The sequence below is a fragment of the Panthera onca genome, chromosome D2, assembly GCF_046562875.1.
Source record: "Panthera onca isolate mPanOnc1 chromosome D2, mPanOnc1 haplotype 2, whole genome shotgun sequence".
In the NCBI taxonomy this organism is placed as follows: Eukaryota; Metazoa; Chordata; class Mammalia; order Carnivora; family Felidae; genus Panthera; species Panthera onca.
The window spans coordinates 64,654,551-64,661,079 of record NC_138349.1 but is presented as its reverse complement, the minus strand read 5'-3'; the positions used below and the strand labels follow the sequence as shown (position 1 = coordinate 64,661,079).

The window sequence follows — 6,529 nt, the reverse complement described above, 5'->3', positions numbered from 1 at the left end:
TTTCCTAGACTACCAATTAAGAAAGGAGGTAAGAAGTTCAAGGAAGCTTGTGATGTCTCATTGAGTAGAACCCACTAGGCCTTTTTCTTTCTTTGTCACCAGGTCATATGCCATCCTCCATTCCCTCCCCTCCCCTACCATGGGGCCATATGTATAAGGAGGAATACTGGTAAAATAGTGGAGGATGGCATGGGAGTCTGACCACCTGCCTATCTAGCTTACTTGTGCCTTCTGGACTTTCTCATGCTAGATACCAATAGTAGCACTTTCTTCTTATGATGGATTGGTGCTGAGTCCTTTGAACCTTATGATTTGGTGGGTCTAGAAACCCAGCTCCTGACGGGAAGCTCTGGCCATATGATCAATTGATGTTCCAAGGTCTGATGCTAGGAATAAGTAGCATATGTGGGAGATCTTTTTAAGAGGTCTAGAAATCTCTGCAGTAGATAGAATGAGACTTGTTACAAATATAGACCTAGAAGTCTGTATTATCATTCTCCTATTAGAGCTCACTATAAACTACACATCTGTTGTCAACACAGATACCTCTAATACCAAAGGTCTACTAGGTCTGATGCCCCAAGTAGAAAGGCTACTTGTACTGTACTTCGGACCTGTTGCAGATCTCTTTCCTTCTCTGGGATCCATTCAAACCTGTAAGTCTTCCATGTCTCTCAGTAAGTGGGTGGAAGCAGTGTTTACACATGTGGAATATGCTGCATCCAGAGCCCTTTTAGGCCTACCAAACATTGTGCTTTCTTCACAGTGCTAGGGGTTATGAGATGCTATAATTTGTCATTTACTTTGGAGAGGATGTCCTAGAATACAGTCTTATTTGGGGAGGGTAATGAGAAGGCAGTTTCTTAGTTTTCCATTTGGCTTTTCCCACTGTAATAGCTCTTAACCTACAAACTAAAGAAGCTTTGTATGAGTTCTAACAACTACCAAGTATATTTATTCCAATTATACATTCAAAGACTGGGGAAATGATGATGGAGTAGGTCCATGGACCCCAGTGGACCCACAGTAAGCAGGGTGTGGACCAGAGCTCCATTTATTGTATGTACCCATATAGCCCTACTATAATAGAGGCCTATGCTGATGTTTTGATATAAATGTTAATTAGGACTCTGTGCCCTATAGTTCTCATTCAAATATTCAGTTATTTCTTTTTCTCAAGTGTAAAGTTATTTGGGTAAATGGACAGAGGTCCCTTATGGAAGAATCATTAGCAAGTAAATTTTCATGGTGTCATTGAATTATTTTTCCTAGGATGATGTTTCCATCAGTCAGTGTATTCCAGGTCTGAGGATGGCTCATGTCTCAATATTGGACAAGATCTGAATATTGGAATTTTTATTGAGGTATCCACCCCCAGTCTCTTGATCATTCATCTTTAATTTCATTTAATTGTATAACTTGAGAAATACTTTCATAGGCTGCCCATTTATCATGACATTTGGAGTGCCATGTTCTCTTAACCACCTCCATGGTTCTTTACAAGTCATACTTCATTACCCATTACTATTTACTATAATTGTGCTTACCTCTCTTTTTCAGTGAAGTAGATTCTTTTCAGTGGTTTCAGTTATCTGGATTCTTTTATTTGGGGATCCTGTCATGTCCATGGTTATCAGGGAACCTAGTTCTTTAGCAGGATCTCTTATTGCCCTGGATGACCAAAGACAACTGCCATTGAGCTTCTTAATGATGTTAGTGTCCCTCTTACTGGCACATTACTTAACACTCTGGTCAATGGACTGTCATGTAAGCCCTTTCTTAGAACATTGTGGATGGGTGGGTTTTCTGACCTTATGTATTATATATAATCTAATAGCCTCACTTCTCTGAATCTTTTGATTACTGTCTTAACCATCTGTCCCATTTCTACTTCATTAGGTGTAGGCTATTGCTTTGTCCAAGCTTCCAAGAACCATCCTAACAGCATATTAGCACTGTCTCCTGGGATTCTTGATGGGATGTAAACCTTGGATCACAGTAGAATGCTCACATATTGATGAACTCATTAATTTCCAACTTCACATTCTGTTCTCCTTGATACAGCATACTCAGGATGTAATCTCATGGAAACTCTCCTGTCTCCTGCTGGGAAATGTTGGCTAGGTAGTGCAGCTTCTTTGATATATAGTTTTTAACATATTTTAGCAGGCTCAGAACTACCCCAGATGGGTTGTTATAACTTTCTCCATGACCTGGTGGCCAGGAGATCTGACCTAGGGCAGATCACAAAAGGATGTGTGTTATTTTGCAAGGTAAAAACTTCTGTACCATCTTCAAGCAAAAGTGGAGTGGGGAGTACAAGCCTTTAAAGAGAGGAGTGGACCACTTCTGAATAGATAGAGGATTCAGGGGAGTCTGAATATATACAAAGATTCAAGATTTTCTAGTGCATCAACCAACATGTTTGCATTTCAAGTCTCCATGTCCCACTCCTTCCTAATCAGAATCCTGCCTATACTATAAAAGACCTGCTGGTGTAGAGAATTCAACCTTCTCTGTTTCTCTGCCTGGGTCCAATCTACAGATTTTCTGTCCTCTGTTTGCAGGAGATGAGAATCTTTTTTGTATTATTGAGGAGGCCCCTAAGGTCTCATACCATCTCATGTTGGTAGTATTTTACCCTTGGACTTTCATTTTTACCTCAGTTCTCCATTAGTGGATTTTTAAAATAGTTGCACCATAACTGCACACTAGTGATAGAATTCTCATTTTGGAACTAGGTGATCCAGCTCATAAATTCCATCTTGTGGTTGCCTTCCTAGAATCATTTTTGGCAGGAACTGTCCCAGGTTGGCTTCCTCAGGTGACTAAGGCTGTGAGGTTTCCATGCAGAAGGTTAATTGAGGAGTGCTTTTAGTACCAACACCTGTGATGAGTGAGAGTCACAGGACCGCGCAAAGGAAGAAGTTGAATTCTGATGTAGTTGCAGGAGAGGCCTCAGCTGAGATCTGGAGCTGTCATGTTCTTCACAGTTGTCCTAGTTGAGTCAAGAGACTTTGTACTCCAGCACCATCAGTCACTGGATGCAGATGCCTCCAGGAAGAAGGATGTGTATTCTTTTCACCTAGAGCAATTCCTGGGGAGGAATTCAGTTGTGAATTATCAGCAGTCTGTACTCTTGGCAGCTGGAGAAATGGGTGCCTCAGTCTATTTGGGACTGAGGACTATTTGGGCAGTGGACCACAGAGTTCACCACAGTTCTGGTAGAGATATGTTGAATAAATGATTGAATGGTCCTTTTGGAGCTATAACTCCTTTTGGAGTTATAAGCCTCTTGAATTTATATTCCATTTGGGTTGTTATGTAGTAATTGGCATAGCACCTTCCATATAATAGTTGACTGATCAGTATGTGTTCAACAAGTATACGAAGGAATGAATTTTAGGGCTCTTATTCATCGTGACTATTCTAGTCCCAGTCAATACAACGGAGGTTTTAACTATAATCCCTTGCATTGCGGTTTTAGAAAATTTGCCACTCCCACAAAGAAGGATGCTGTGGGTTTACTATTTATGTGTAACAGTGACTAGAAAGGTCACTTTGAAATGTGGTGGTGTGAGTGGGCACTACCTGAACCTAATATTCATGCTACACTGACTCTCAACCATGACATAGAACCCACTAGTGCCTGGAGGATGTCAATTCATTGGCATGCATGGACTTAGGTAGAGGCTGAGTCTTGTGTGCTGTAGAAATGCCTATTAGTTTCATTCTGAGTACTTAAAAGCATACCAGACGGGGCGCCTGGGTGGCTTGTCGGTTAAGCGTCCGACTTCAGCTCAGGTCATGATCTCACGGTCCGTGAGTTCGAGCCCCGCGTCGGGCTCTGTGCTGACAGCTCAGAGCCTGGAGCCTGTTTCAGATTCTGTGTCTCCCTCTCTCTCTGACCCTCCCCTGTTCATGCTCTGTCTCTCTCTGTCTCAAAAATAAATAAACGTTAAAAAAAAATTAAAAAAAAAAAGCATACCAGACATGCTTACAAATTCTTTCTTGGAAACAGATTGTTGGTAAGTGCTTTATTTCCTCTCTAAATACATAGTTTGTCACCACATGCATTAATTCTTCATTAAACGATGTCAACATTCTACTAGGTAGAAATAATTGTACCCTTTTCTTAGGTGCAATTATCCTGATGAAAGTAATTAGTCAACACAGCTACTTAAGAAGGAGCCCTGCATTTGGAAGAGATTCAACTTATATGTACCATGTGGTAGGGATTTAGCTTGGCACTGGATTCAACTTGGCAACACGTACAACTTCTCAGAGGGCTCCTTGGTTGTTGTGTTTTTCTGCATAAGATGATATCCCCAGAAAATCCGGTACAAAGAAAACATACTTACATGTATTAAGACCCAAAGCATACCTGTTATTCTGACAAAAATTATTTGTATACATTATTTTTTTAATCCACACAAGAAAATATGATTCTAATTTTGCTTTATTCTCTCCTGCCTGTTTGCCAACTCACTGGACCTTCAGCTAATGTTGTACATACACATAAATCTCTCCCTTGCCATCAACTATGCATTTGGAGTTTGGATTTTGCTAAAACAAATAGAAGAAAGCAACTCTTTAATAGTGTGAGATCTGAGGCAGTTTGTGATGGTGGACAGTTCCTATAAAATTTTAAACTCTTTAAGTTATTCTCACTCTTTTTCTGAATAAAGAGGTAAAGATATTTTTTCAAAGGCTCTCAAATCTCTACTGCTAAATTTTCTGGGAGTGATGGCAATCCTGATTAGGATTTGTGTTACACAAGTGTTTGCAATTGTCAAACTTTAGTGAATGATCATTTTATTTCAAAGGAAAAGACTGGAAACAAATATTGAATTCTAATGATATGTATACTGAAGTATTTATGGAGAAGGATACCAATGCCTGCAATTTAATTTGAAATGCATAAAAATAATATGAGTTATATCTCTGCTTCTCCCTGTTCAACAATCACATCTTCTGGTGTAGTGCCAGCTGTGTCCCCAAGACACGATGGTGGAAGTTAGAGTAAACAGATTTGGCTGTATTGGGCACCTAATTACCAGGGATGCTTTTAACTCTGGCAAAGTGGATAGTGTTGCCATCAATGACCCTTTCATTGACCTCACCTACATGGTCTACATGTTCCAGTGTGATCCTACCCACAGCAAATTAAATGGTATAGTCAAGGTTGAGAATGGGAAACTTGTCATCAATGGAAAGCCCATCTCCATCTTCCAGAAGAAAGATCCCACCAACATCAAATGGGTGATGCTGGTGCTGAGTATGTTGTGGAGTCCACTCGGGTCTTCACCACCATGGAGGAGGCTGGGGCTCACTTGAAGAGTTATCATCTCCACTCATTCTTCTGGTACCCCCATGTTTGCGATGGGCATGAACTATGAGAAGTATTACAACCCTCTCAAGATTGTTGGCAATACCTCTTGCAACACCAACTGCTTGGCCCCTCTGGCCAAGGTCATCCATGACAACTTTGGCATCGTGGAGGGACCCATGACCATGGTCTATGCCATCACTGCCACCCAGGAGACCATGGACGACCTCTCTGGGAAGCTGTGTCACCATGGCCAAGGGGCTACCCAGAGCATTATCCCTATTTCTTCTGGTGCTGCTAAGGCTGTAGGCAAGGTCATCCCTGAGCTAAATAGGAAGCCCACTGGCATGGCCTTCTGTGTCCCGATCCCCAATGTGTCAATTGTAGGTATTATCTGCAGCCTAAAGAAAGCTGACAAGTACAATGACATCAAGAAGGTGGTGAAACAGGCATTAGAGGGCCCCCTCAAGTGCACCCTGGGCAACACTGAGGACCACTTTGTCTCCTGTGACTTTAACAGTGATACCCACTCTTACACTTTTGATGCTGGAGCAGGCTTTGCTCTCAATAACCACTTTGTCAAGCAAATTTCCTATTATGAAAATGAATTTGGCTACAGCAACTGGGTGGTGGACCTTATGGTCCACATGGTCTCCAAGGAGTAAGATCCCTTGGACCACCAGCCCGAGGGAGCGAAAGAGGAAGAGACAGTGCCTCAGCTGCTGGAGAATCCTTGCCCCAACTCACCCCCTCAACATACTGAGAATCCCCCAACCTCTACACAGTTTCCATCACAGACCCCCTGAAGAAGGGGAGGGGCTTGGGGAGCCCTACCTTGTCATGTACCATCGATAAGTATACTATACCCAGACAAAAAAATAATATGAGTGTTGGATGAATATAGGGATGGATAGATAGAGTTGTGATAAGTAGAGTAAATGTTAATTAATGGTAGAATCTAGGTTATAGGTACAGGGGTGTTCCATGAAAAATTATAAAAATTTTTCTATATGTTGGAAATTTTCATAACAAAATACTGGAAATAATCACCATTGGCACTCCTTTTGTAGTGCCCTTGAGGCAAACTTTGATCAAAAGGGTGTAACAATTCAATTTATCCAAGGTCTACTGAGTACCCACCTTGGCAAAGTTTGGTGCCGGGTATGAGATTTCATTGGGATTCCATACTTAGAAGTCTTC

General features: G+C 41.4%; 1 pseudogene; it reads left to right on the top strand.

The window, feature by feature from the left end:
- The first annotated feature begins 5,007 nt into the window (after positions 1–5,007).
- Positions 5,008–5,994, top strand: LOC132684603 (glyceraldehyde-3-phosphate dehydrogenase pseudogene; annotated as a pseudogene).
- Positions 5,995–6,529: the final 535 nt, after the last annotated feature.